Source organism: Hevea brasiliensis, chromosome 17 (assembly GCF_030052815.1).
Source record: "Hevea brasiliensis isolate MT/VB/25A 57/8 chromosome 17, ASM3005281v1, whole genome shotgun sequence".
Classification (NCBI taxonomy): domain Eukaryota; kingdom Viridiplantae; phylum Streptophyta; class Magnoliopsida; order Malpighiales; family Euphorbiaceae; genus Hevea; species Hevea brasiliensis.
Window position 1 is genome coordinate 55,889,902 of NC_079509.1, and position 12,978 is coordinate 55,902,879.

At 40.4% G+C, this 12,978-nt stretch overlaps 1 long non-coding RNA gene across 1 annotated transcript; it reads right to left on the minus strand.

Annotated features, from left to right (window-relative positions):
- Positions 1-10,511: 10,511 nt before the first annotated feature.
- On the minus strand, positions 10,512-12,035 carry LOC131175439 (uncharacterized). The gene is made up of 3 exons (XR_009145645.1): positions 11,778-12,035; positions 11,273-11,330; positions 10,512-10,696 (listed from the first exon to the last, which is right to left on the minus strand). It is a non-coding gene; the product is annotated as an uncharacterized LOC131175439 (long non-coding RNA).
- Between the last annotated feature and the right edge of the window lie 943 nt (positions 12,036-12,978).

Sequence of the window (12,978 nt, forward strand, 5' to 3'; positions counted from 1 at the left end):
CCTTCTCTCAACTTATATTCAATTGGCACCACTCCTACCTTTTCTCTAATACTTTCATTACGGACTTTATCTAGTATAGTATGGCCACTCATCAACCTTAACATTCTCATCTCTGCAACTCTTATCTTAGATGCATACGACTCTTTCAGTGCCCAACACTCACTACCATATAATATAGCCGGTAGTATAGCTGTACGGTAAAATTTTTAATTCAAAACAAATACGGATTTGAAATATAATCATTGTGTTATTATATATATTTTTTATAAGCAAATTCAACATAAATTATTCATATAAAAAATAATTATTATTATTTTAATTTAAAAGGTATAATTGTATTGAAAAGATAAATATTTAATTTGATTAATTGATAGGAAACACACTTTATTCAATGACAAACTATAACCATTGTTTGACTACATGGTTGTTTTATGAATTTAATTTGATAACTTTTATTCGATACATATAAGAAGCTCAATCCAAACATTTATTTAATATAATAAATTTTGGCCACACATATAAAAAGATAATGACCAATAAAATTTTTTCATAATAATTATGGATGTGATGAATAAAATAGCTTTTATTTATAAAGAAAAATAAAGGAAAAAAAAAGCCAAAATCATTTTTATTAAAAAAATACATTAATCTTGAAAAATTTTGAATTGGTGAAATGTTAATAAAAACTAATAAAATAAATAAACTACCATTGCAAAATATTCATCAAACTAATAATTAAAAACTATAACTATTTAATATAATTAATTTTTACATATTAAATTATAAATTATTTATTGTAAATACTATTCGTATTACTTGATATATTATCTATAATACTTTCATTTGGAATACCTTTGGAGTCATATATTAAGAATTTGAAAATTTGTGTCACAAGTCCAGTGTCAATGCTCACTTGGGATCATATTATATTTGGCTAGAATTTTTTCAAGACAAGTCATTTAAGATAATCTCATGATAAATTATCTAACATGATGAGTATATTAGCCAGGACTTGATAAATCAATTGTAAAAATTCACAAGTATTATCTATAAGCAAACATCTCAAGTATAATAAATAACGAGGCACAAACATATAATGAATATGCTACTTCTTTCATTCATATATAATAATCGGTACAAATGAATTAAATATCTTTACATCACTTATAGGCAGGGGAAAAACCTACAAGAAGTAGCGAGACAGAAACTTACAATACCAATGGTTAGTTATACCTATCGCTTCGCAGTAGTCAACTAGTTACTCCCCTATAAAAAGTATTAAGAACATAATAACTAAAAGCATATCATTCACCTGACAAGCTCATATTCAAGTTTCCACTCGCTGTTCTTCCTATTCAAATATAATTGTTCAATCTACATAAAATGGCATTTTTCATTCTTACTTTATGTTGTCTTCTGTTTATTTTCATTGATCGTGCTAACTGCCAAGCATTTATTCATAATCATATAGATTTTCCAAACAAAGATCATTTCCCATGTAATCAATCTTGAGCAGACATTGATGAATATAAATATTTGGACAAATTACTTAGCCTAAGATCATAAAATGACTACAACTCTCATATTTATTTATAACATAACTGCCAAAACTTATAAGCAGATCATGTGAGACAAGAGATCAAAAATAATATTAATTTTAAATTTTATAAAAAATATTAATAAAATATTTTTTAAAAATAAATTTTTGTTAACCATTGTAATAAATTTTATATGAATTTTATTACTTCTACTGACTAAAAAAGTTAAATATTATCTCATTTTGATGATTTTATCTAATTTTTTAAATTTTCACAGAATTGGCTTAAATTTTAAAAAGCATAAAAATTTTATTTAAATTTTTTGAAATTTTGAAAATTTGTTATAATTTTATTCAATTTTCTTTGACATATTCTTGCACTTTATTTTTTGGCTGAGCCAATCTTATCAATACAATCGACTATTTTTAAACTTTATTTTGATATTTATATTACATCAAAATTATTAGGCATTTGATCAGTTGGATAGTTTTAGTAATGCACTATTTTCATTCACTGTCACCAAATTTTATCACTATTTAATATTTAATGGTTATTAAATAAAACTACGAAATAATTGATTAATATAGTAATGTTGGATATTCAATGGTAACCGTAAACAAATAAAAAAATTAGAGTTTAAAATATGATTGACGAAAATTAAATAAAATTTTAATAACTTTTAAAAATTTAACTAATTTTGTTAAGATGGAAAGAATTGGATAAAATTATTAAAATGTGATATGATTTGAATTTTTTTAGCCAATAAATTATTTTATTATAGTTAATGAGTATATATGTATATATATTTATATATATTTGCATCAATATGCTAAGTAAGGAATTGAGGAGTCAATTAATAAATCTCAAATGGATTTTGATTTTTCTACCTAAAAGCTCGGCTAAACTAATTAGTGCTATAAAAAGTAAAGTTTACTTTATAAAAAATTAAGGTAAGGTGGCCTGGGCAGGTGAAAAATACGTAAGTTGATTGGGCAAAACATTATAAACCTGTTTGGCATTACTGGTGAAACTGCTGTTGCGAAAATCACTTTTTTAAATATATTAGTTAGAGAGTGTTAAAATGTCACGACCCAACCTATGGGCCGGACCGGCACTAGGACCTGGGCCAGCCTAAAGCCCCCGAGGCCCGTAGTAAGCCTAACTGTTCATTAACCCAACTCTAAGGCCCATTTGGGCTCAATTTCAAGAAAAAAAACGGACAGAGTCCGGCCATAAAATGGACTTTCCAACGGGGAGTTTTCGACTCACCCTACCTGTAAACACAATATATAGTCAATTGGGGAGCTCAGCTCACCCTCCACATACTCATCAACATAATAATAAATGGAAGCTCAGCTCCCTCATCCAATCCATCAAACATGCATAGCATATTAAGTTTACAGGTCCCAAAATAATAATTTAGTTTACAGACCCAAATCAAATAAACATTTCTAACACATGCGGAAATTCTAAGATTTAACAAGTTTATACAAACAGTAATAATTGACCTGCGAGGGAGAAAGCAGGTTAACCTCAAAAAAATATCCTCCTGTGGCCTGTAAAATTTTTTGAACAGGAGTGAGCGTTCGACTCAGAGAGTAAAATATCAATTTTAACCATAATCTCTATAACTATCTAGTACTAATGCAACCTGTGGAGTGAAATGCAACAGCAACAACATTTTCACATCATAACATCAAAAAGGTAATTTGGAGCACTCACGCACCCTGTAGCATCAATCATAATATATGGGAGCTGATCCCCTATACAGCTCTCTTAAATCCAACCTGGTGCCAGCGAAGAACTCAAGCCGGACTTTCGCTTAATAAACCAAATCGAGGGTCCCAGCGAAGAACTCAAGCCGTGACTACCCCTCGAAGGATCGGGTTCCCAGCGAAGAACTCAAGCCGTGACTACCCGTCCTATCCATAGTCCACACCACATCACACGCACGCCAACGCACGCACACTGCTCCAAATTACCACAACAACATCATGGCACTTTATGATTATCAATGAAACATCAATCTTGCCTAGAGTTTAACTACCTATATATATGCATATAAGTGATTCATGGGCATTCTTGAACATATTATAATATCGAAATTACAATTAAAATTAATATTTTACTCACGGACTTGACGACAATCATGGCGGTGGGCGGAGGAAGAAGGCATCGGCTCACGACAATTATATTACAATTATTTAATACAATTGACTCAATACAATTCAAGAAAAGACCAATTACGTCCTAAGTCATGCCGAAAATCCGGCAGAGTCTCCCCTATACCTAGGACCTACCCAACCTGCAAAATGGCTCAAAACACATTTCTATATTTACAATCCATATATCCACAGCTCAATCATATCACACAGCCCCTCCTGGGCCCATCAAATCAGTCATCCATCACAATACGTAAAATTTCAATTTAGTCCTTATTATTGATCAATTTTGCAAAAAACTGCCCAAACAAGCTCTAAAAATTCTAAAACTTTGCCCCGCGGTCCTTAGCAATATTATTAAGCTATTGCAAAAAGAATCATAATTTTCTAAGCTATCACGAATATTTTATGGATTTTTAATCCTATTTAAGCACTAGAAAATTACGAAAAATCAAGGTTGGGGTTTACCTTTGCCGATTCCGACTTCGGGAACGCGCTCGGGACGTTTGACAATGGGGGGCTAGCCAAAACCTCGGTCCAATTCGGAGACTTTTTCGTGCAGTGCATGCCGAATTTATGACCCGGTCAACTGTCGAATTTCCGCGAATCGAGGATACCTACACGAAGCCCATAACACGGGGGTTAGTACATAAATTTTTCAGAATTTTCTAAGCTCATTAAATGATCGGAAAAATACTGCGAAGTTCCGTGAGACCCATCGAAAAACGGTGTCGAAAAAATTTGAAATTTATGTCGCCGCGAAGCTCTCGACGAATGGAGCGTGCTGGTACCCTCGGTTTTCTCGTGGGATTCACGGTTTTCGAGAAATCTAGCCCAAAAGTCGAAATGGGCTAAAAACTTTCCGAGCAAAAATTGGACAAACCGCTAGATGGATTTCGGCGTTCTAGGTGTCTATGGAAAGATCTCGTCGAGTAGATGATTTTAGACACAAGACCCGGTCCAATTGGTGGCCGGATCGGCCGAATTTTGGCCGGAGAAGCCGAAACGCTGGATCGGCGAGGGAGGGAATTCGCGTGCGGTTCCATTTGTTTAGGCGTGCCACCGGGTGGGGTGGTAGGTGGCGGCGCCGTCGGTGGGTGGCGAGGAGTGGGCGGCGTGGCGGGGAGGAGAGAGAAAAGAGAGAGAAAAGGGAGAGGGAACGACGCGCGCGGGGAAGAGAAAGGGAAGGGAGCCGGTCCGATTCGACCGGTCCGGTTCGATTCGGCCGGTTCGATTCGAAATACAAAATTTTGAATTTTTACTCTACCTCGGGACCGAAAACGAGGTCCAAAAATTCCGAAAAAATTCCAGAAAACTCAGAAAAATACGTAGACTCCAAATATATTTTTAGTTTTGCCACGTGGTCTTTAAATTAATTTTTAAAAATCATCAAAATTCATATTTTCGGAAAATCGAACCCGATTTTTAAAATCCGAAAAAATCTCAAAAAAAATTTCAAAAATTTAATAAAATTAAAATACCAAAAATGCTCATAAAATTTAAAATTTTGGGGTGTTACATTCTTCCCCCCTTACAGAAAATTCGTCCTCGAATTTTACACAAGGCAGAATAAAGCACATGACTATACATTGAACAAATAAGGGTACTTGCTACGTATGTCCCGTTCTGACTCCCAGGTGCACTCTTCCACTGACTGACTCCTCCACAAAACCTTAACCATAGGGATTTGTTTTGATCTCAGCTGTCTCACTTGGTAGTCCACTATGGCTACAGGCTGCTCCTCAAATGTCAAATTCTCTTTTAGCTCTATCACATTCGGCTGCAGTACATGAGAAGGATCGGGAATGTATTTCCTGAGCATGGAGATGTGAAACACGGGATGAACGTGAGAGAGGTTGGGTGGTAGCTCCAACCGGTAGGCAACTGCTCCAACTCTATCAGTAACCTCAAAAGGTCCAATATACCGAGGTGCCAACTTGCCCTTCTTTCCAAATCTCATGACTCCCTTCATTGGAGAAACCTTCAGGAATACATAGTCGCCCACAGCAAACTCCACATCCCTCCGTGCAGGTGCATAACTCTTACGCCTCGAAAAATTTTGTTTGATCGTTCCTGATTAAAGGAACTACCTGCAAGTGTCTTGCACTAGGTCTACATCATGCACCTTCGCTTCCCCATTTCTGTCCAACACAGAGAGACCTACACTTTCTTCCATATAGTGCCTCATAGGGTGCCATCCCTATCTTTGGAGTGATAATCTGTTGTTGTAGGCAAACTCCACCAAAGCTAGGCTCATCCCATTGACCTCCAAAATCCAAGACACTCATGCGAAGCATGTCTTCCGATGTTTGGATTGTCCTTTTGACCGTCTGTCATGCGAGGGTGGAAAGCCGTCTTGAAGTTCAAGCTGTGTGCCAAGTGCCTCCTGCAACTTTCTCCAAAACCAGAAGTGATCGGGGCCCTCATCGGATATTATGGGCCGGAACTCCATGCAATCTGACTATTTCTCGAATGTAGAGCCGGGCATACTGTGCCACAGAATATGTAGTCTTCACAAGTAAGAAGTGAGCTGATTTGGTCAAGCGGTCTACAATTACCCATATCGAATCATATCCTCGCGTGGTACGAGGCAACCCAGTCACAAAATCCATAGTGATCATTTCCCACTTCCATTCTGGGATAGGGAGCTCTTGCGACTTCACGACGGTCTCAGTGTTCAAACTTCACCTTCTGACAAGTCAAGCACTTGGACACAAAGTCTGCTATGTCTCTCTTCATGCCATTCCACCAATAGCTATCTTTCACATCATGGTACATCTTGGTGGAACCTGGGTGGACACTGTACAGTGTATAGTGTGCCTCTTGCATGATTTCATTTATGAGATTGTCCACATCGGGCACACATATCCTAGAACCTTGCACTAGGGCGCCATCATTGGCAAATCCAAACTCACCACCTTCACCTTGCTGTACTCTTTCTATGATCTTCATCAATTGTTGGTCTCTGTGCTGGGAAACTCTGACTCTGTCTCTCAAGTCTGGCCTTACTGAAAAGTGAGCCAACAATACCCCCTCATCTGACAGATCTAGGATTAAACCTTGATCCATCAACTCATGTACTTCCTGAATCAACGGTCTCTTCTCTGCTGAAATGTGCGCCAAACTACCAGAAGATTTTCTGCTCAAAGCATCTGCCACAACATTGGCCTTCCTAGGGTGGTACTGGATGGTGCAATCATAGTCTTTCAGAAGCTCCATCCATCTCCTCTGTCTCAAGTTTAAATCTCTCTGTTGGCAGATGTACTTTAAACTCTTATGGTCGGTGTATATCTCGCACACTTCTCCATACAGATAGTGTCTCCAGATTTTTAGTGCAAAGACTACAGCCGCCATTTCCAAATCATGGGTGGGGTAGTTCTGCTCATGCCTCTTCAGCTGCCTTGAAGCATAAGCCACTACCTTTCCATTCTGCATCAAAACACACCCTAGGCCAACTCTGGAGGCGTCACAATACACGGTGTATCCTTCACCACTCACAGGTAGTGTCAACACAGGGGCAGTGGTTAGACACTCCTTTAGCTTCTGGAAACTCTTCTCACAGTCATCTGTCCAAATGAATGGAACATTCTTCCTAGTCAACTTAGTTAGGGGAGCTGCTATCCTGGAGAAATCTTGCACAAAACGCCTATAGTAGCCAGCTAAACCCAGAAAACTTCGCACCTCAGTGACTGTTGTAGGCCTAAGCCAATCAGTTACAGCTTCAATTTTCTTGGGATCCACTTGAATGCCGTCACTAGAAACCACGTGTCCCAAGAATGAGATGCTTTCTAGTCAAAATTCACATTTTGAAAATTTGGCATATAGCTGGTGCTCCCTCAACGTCTGCAACACTATCCTCAAGTGCCACACGTGTTCTTCCTCGGTCCGAGAGTATACCAGAATGTCATCTATGAATACGATGACAAAACGGTCCAAAAATGGCTTGAACACTCCATGAAGGCTGCTGGTGCATTAGTGAGTCCAAAAGACATCACCAAGAACTCATAATGACCATATCTTATCCTGAAAGCCGTTTTGGACACGTCCTCATCCCTGATTCTCAACTGATGTAGCCTGATCGCAGGTCTATCTTGGAAAAGAATCTAGCCCCTTGGAGCTGATCAAACAGGTCATCGATCCGAGGAAGTGGATACTTGTTCTTCACAGTCACCTTGTTCAGCTGTCTATAGTCAATACACAACCTCAATGACCCATCCTTCTTTCTCACGAATAGAACAGGAGCACCCCAGGGTGAAGTGCTCGGACGTATGAAACCCTTGTCCAAAAGCTCCTGTAGTTGCTCCTTCAGCTCTTTCAATTCTGCTGGTGCCATCCTGTAAGGTGGCATGGATATGGGGTTTGTACCCGGCACAACATCAATGCAAAACTCCATTTCCCTTCCTGGTGGCAACCCTGGAAGCTCCTCTGGGAAGACATCCATAAATTCTCTGACAACAGGAACATTTTCCATGCTGACACCTTCTACAGATGTGTCTCTCACCAATGCCAAATACCCTTGGCATCCACGCCTCAACATTTTTCTAGCACTAATTGCTGATACCAAATTATATGGAGCCACGCTCCTGTCACCATCAAAGCTAAATTCTTCCACACCAGGTATGTGGAAATACACCTTTTTGTTCCTGCAGTCTAAGGTGGCATAGTGAGTTGCCAACCAATCCATCCCCAAAATTACATCAAAATCCATTACTGGTAGAGGAACCAAGTCTGCTGGGAGGATCTTTCCATCCACTACCACTGGGCTACCCGGAAAAACCATATCTACCTCTATGTCGTCACTAAGCGGGGTAGCTACCGACAAAGGACATTCTAAGGTTGTAGGGTTTCTACCCAACCTCATGGCAAACACAGGGGAGACAAATGAGTGCGTAGCACCCGGATCTATCAAAACACGAGCTTCATAGGAACAGACCAGAAGAATACCTGCCACAACTGCATTTGAAGATTGAGCATCCTGGTGGGTCAGGGTGAAAACCCGAGCTTGACCCCTACCCTGAGTGGCAGAACTCTGATACTGACTTCTACCTCCTGATCTGCCTCCAAATCCACGTCCCCCTTGTCCTCGGCCTTGTTGGCCATCGAATCGATCACTGCCATCTTGAAGCACCGGATACAATCGACGAGGAACATTCGCAATGTAACCACTGTGACCCCATCGTGGCTCGCGAACACGGGGCATTCCCTAGCAAAGTGACCTGGTTGGCCACACACAAGCATACTCTGAACCCATCAAACAAGGTCCTGAATGTCCTCTTCCACCTTGTGCACAATGTGCCAAGGAGGATCTGAACTGCACCAGGCTGCATGCCACTGATCGTGACCCCGCTGGATCCGTACCCTGGTCTAAATCCTCGAGGTTTGTGTCTAAAACCACTCTTCTTGTTCCTACTTTTTCCTCTGTAATTACTCTGGCCACCACTGTCCGGAGTACCCATGGAAGGGACACCTGAGGAACCCTCTGCTCTGTTTTTCTTTGCTCTTCCACTGTCATCCGCAGCATAGCTAATCTCAATCTGTCTGGCTCGATCAACCACCACATCAAAAGACTGATTAGACATCATGGCCAGGTTCGCATACCTCCTGTCAAGCCCCTTTAGGAATCTCTTCACCTTCATAGTTTCTGTAGCTACTGCTGCAGGGGCATATCTGCTCAATTTCAGAAATTCTGTAGCATATTCATCTACAGACCTGCCATTCTGTCTTAAGGCCTCAAAGGCCCACTGCTTCTGATCTCTGAAGCTTTCTGGCACAAATCGATTGATAAAAAGTTTCACAAACTGAGCCCATGTCAAACCCTCCATCCGGGGTAACACGTAGTCATTCATCTATTGTCTAGGCATAGGCCCCATGACATGCTGCATACACTCTATCAGTCTTCTATCACCAATCAGATTGTTCTCGCTTGTCTGCAGGAATCCAAAAACCGATATGCATCGTCTGACACATCATAAGTACTAGACACCAACTTCTTGAAATTAATTATCTGTTTATAAGGTTCTCCTCTTGGTGCGGCGGACTGCTGCTGCTGTGGAGGATGGACCATATACTGCGCCATGATGTCGATGGTTCTCTGCAGACCAGCTAGAGTAGCTGCCATGGGGTCCATGGGACCCTGTGCCATAAAGGACTGATCCTGTACTGGGGGTGGCTGCTCCTCTACTTGAGCAGCTCTAGGCCTCCTACCCCTCCTCCTCGGGGCAGGCGCCTCATCCTGTGCCGACACCTCGTCAGGCACATCCGGTTGCAGTGCGATGGCGGCTCTCACCTTCTACGCATTTTCCTGAAATTCAGCAGCATTAGCCCACAAAAATTCAAAACTGCAAATTACACAGCTCTATAGACTCATATTTATACATAATATATGGAGCAGAAACTAGAAGCAAAGATGACAATGCAAGACGAATGTGGACCCTACTTTCCGCATGTGACTCCTATTAGATTCTTCTCGACATTTTAGACAAACATTCCCTAAGAATCTGGAGCCTAATCTCTGATACCACATTTGTCACGACCCAACCTATGGGCCGGACCGGCACTAGGACCTGGGCCAGCCTAAAGCCCCCGAGGCCCGTAGTAAGCCTAACTGTTCATTAACCCAACTCTAAGGCCCATTTGGGCCCAATTTCAAGAAAACAAACGGACAGAGTCCGGCCATAAAATGGACTTTCCAACGGGGAGTTTTCGACTCACCCTACCTGTAAACACAATATATAGTCAATTGGGGAGCTCAGCTCACCCTCCACATACTCATCAACATAATAATAAATGGAAGCTCAGCTCCCTCATCCAATCCATCAAACATGCATAGCATATTAAGTTTACAGGTCCCAAAATAATAATTTAGTTTACAGACCCAAATCAAATAAACATTTCTAACACATGCGGAAATTCTAAGATTTAACAAGTTTATACAAACAGTAATAATTGACCTGCGAGGGAGAAAGCAGGTTAACCTCAAAAATATCCTCCTGTGGCCTGTAAAAATTTTTGAACAGGAGTGAGCGTTCGACTCAGAGAGTAAAATATCAATTTTAACCATAATCTCTATAACTATCTAGTACTAATGCAACCTGTGGAGTGAAATGCAACAGCAACAACATTTTCACATCATAACATCAAAAAGGTAATTTGGAGCACTCACGCACCCTGTAGCATCAATCATGATATATGGGAGCTGATCCCTATCTGACTCTCTTAAATCCAACCTGGTGCCAGCGAAGAACTCAAGCCGGACTTTCGCTTAATAAACCAAATCGAGGGTCCCAGCGAAGAACTCAAGCCGTGACTACCCCTCGAAGGATCGGGTTCCCAGCGAAGAACTCAAGCCGTGACTACCCGTCCTATCCATAGTCCACACCACATCACACGCACGCCAACGCACGCACACTGCTCCAAATTACCACAACAACATCATGGCACTTTAACAGTTATCAATGCATCATAAATCGTGCCTAGAGTTTAACTACATAAATATATGCATATAAGTGATGCATGGGCATGCTGAACATATAATAATATCGAAATTACAATTAAAATTAATATTTTACTCACAGACTTGACGACAATCACTGTGGCGGCTGGGCGGAGGAAGAAGGCTGTCCCGGCTCACCTGACAATTATATTACAATTATTTAATACAATTGACTCAATACAATTCAAGAAAAGACCAATTACGTCCTAAGTCGTGCCGAAAATCCGGCAGAGTCTCCCCTATACCTAGGACCTACCCAACCTGCAAAATGGCTCAAAACACACTTCTATATTTACAATCCATATATCCACAGCTCAATCATATCACACAGCCCCTCCTGGGCCCATCAAATCAGTCATCCATCACAATACGTAAAATTTCAATTTAGTCCTTATTATTGATCAATTTTGCAAAAACTGCCCAAACAAGCTCTAAAAATTCTAAAACTTTGCCCCGCGGTCCTTAGCAATATTATTAAGCTATTGCAAAAAGAATCATAATTTTCTAAGCTACCACGAATATTTTATGGATTTTTAATCCTATTTAAGCACTAGAAAATTACGAAAAAGCAAGGTTCGGGTTTACCTTTGCCGATTCCGACTTCGGGAACGCGCTCGGGACGTCTGACAATGGGGGGCTAGCCAAAACCTCGGTCCAATTCGGAGACTTTTCCGGTAACGGGTCTGTCTGGCCGGAATTTCGCAGACCTGGTCAACTGTCGAATTTCCGCGAATCGAGGATACCTACACGAAGCCCATAACACGGGGGTTAGTACATAAATTTTTCAGAATTTTCTAAGCTCATTAAATGATCGGAAAAACACTGCGAAGTTCCGTGGGATCCACCGAAAAACGGTGTCGGAAAAATTTGAAATTTATGTCGCCGCGAAGCTCTCGACGAATGGAGCGTGCTAGTACCCTCGGTTTTCTCGTGGGATTCACGGTTTTCGAGAAATCTAGCCCAAAAGTCGAAATGGGCTAAAAACTTCCCGAGCAAAAATTGGACAAACTCTCGTCGAGTAGATGATTTTAAACACAAGACCCGGTCCAATTGGTGGACGGATCGACCTGATTTTGGCCGGAGAAGCCGAAACGCCGTGCGCCCGAGGGAGGAAATTCGCCCGCGGTTTCCGGCCGTTTGAAGTGGCCTACCGGGTCAGGTGGCGGCGCCGGTCGGCTGGGGTGGCAGGGGGAGGTGGCTGGCCGGCGGCAGGGGAGGGAGGAGAGAGAAAAGAGAGAGAAAAGGGAGAGGGAACGACGCGCGCGGGGAAGAAAAAGGGAAGGGAGCCGGTCCGATTCGACCGGTCCGATCCGGTCCGGTTCGATTCGGCCGGTTCGATTCGAAATACAAAATTTTAAATTTTTACTCTGCCTCGGGACCGAAAACGAGGTCCAAAAATTCCGAAAAAATTCCAGAAAACTCAGAAAAATACGTAGACTCCAAATATATTTTTAGTTTTGCCACGTGGTCTTTAAATTAATTTTTAAAAATCATCAAAGTTCATATTTTCGGAAAATCGAACCCGATTTTTAAAATCCGAAAAAAATCTCAAAAAAAATTTCAAAAATTTAATAAAATTAAAATACAAAAAATGCTCATAAAATTTAAAATTTTGGGGTGTTACATAAAAAATAATTAAAAATTAAATTTGATCAGTTTTAGTCATAAGAACACTAAAATAACAAAACAACTTTTTCCAAACTACTTTTCTCAACGGCATCTAAAATGGTACTTTTATTCAGAAAATCAGTTTCAAGCTCTGAAACTCAATATTAAACAGGGCCTA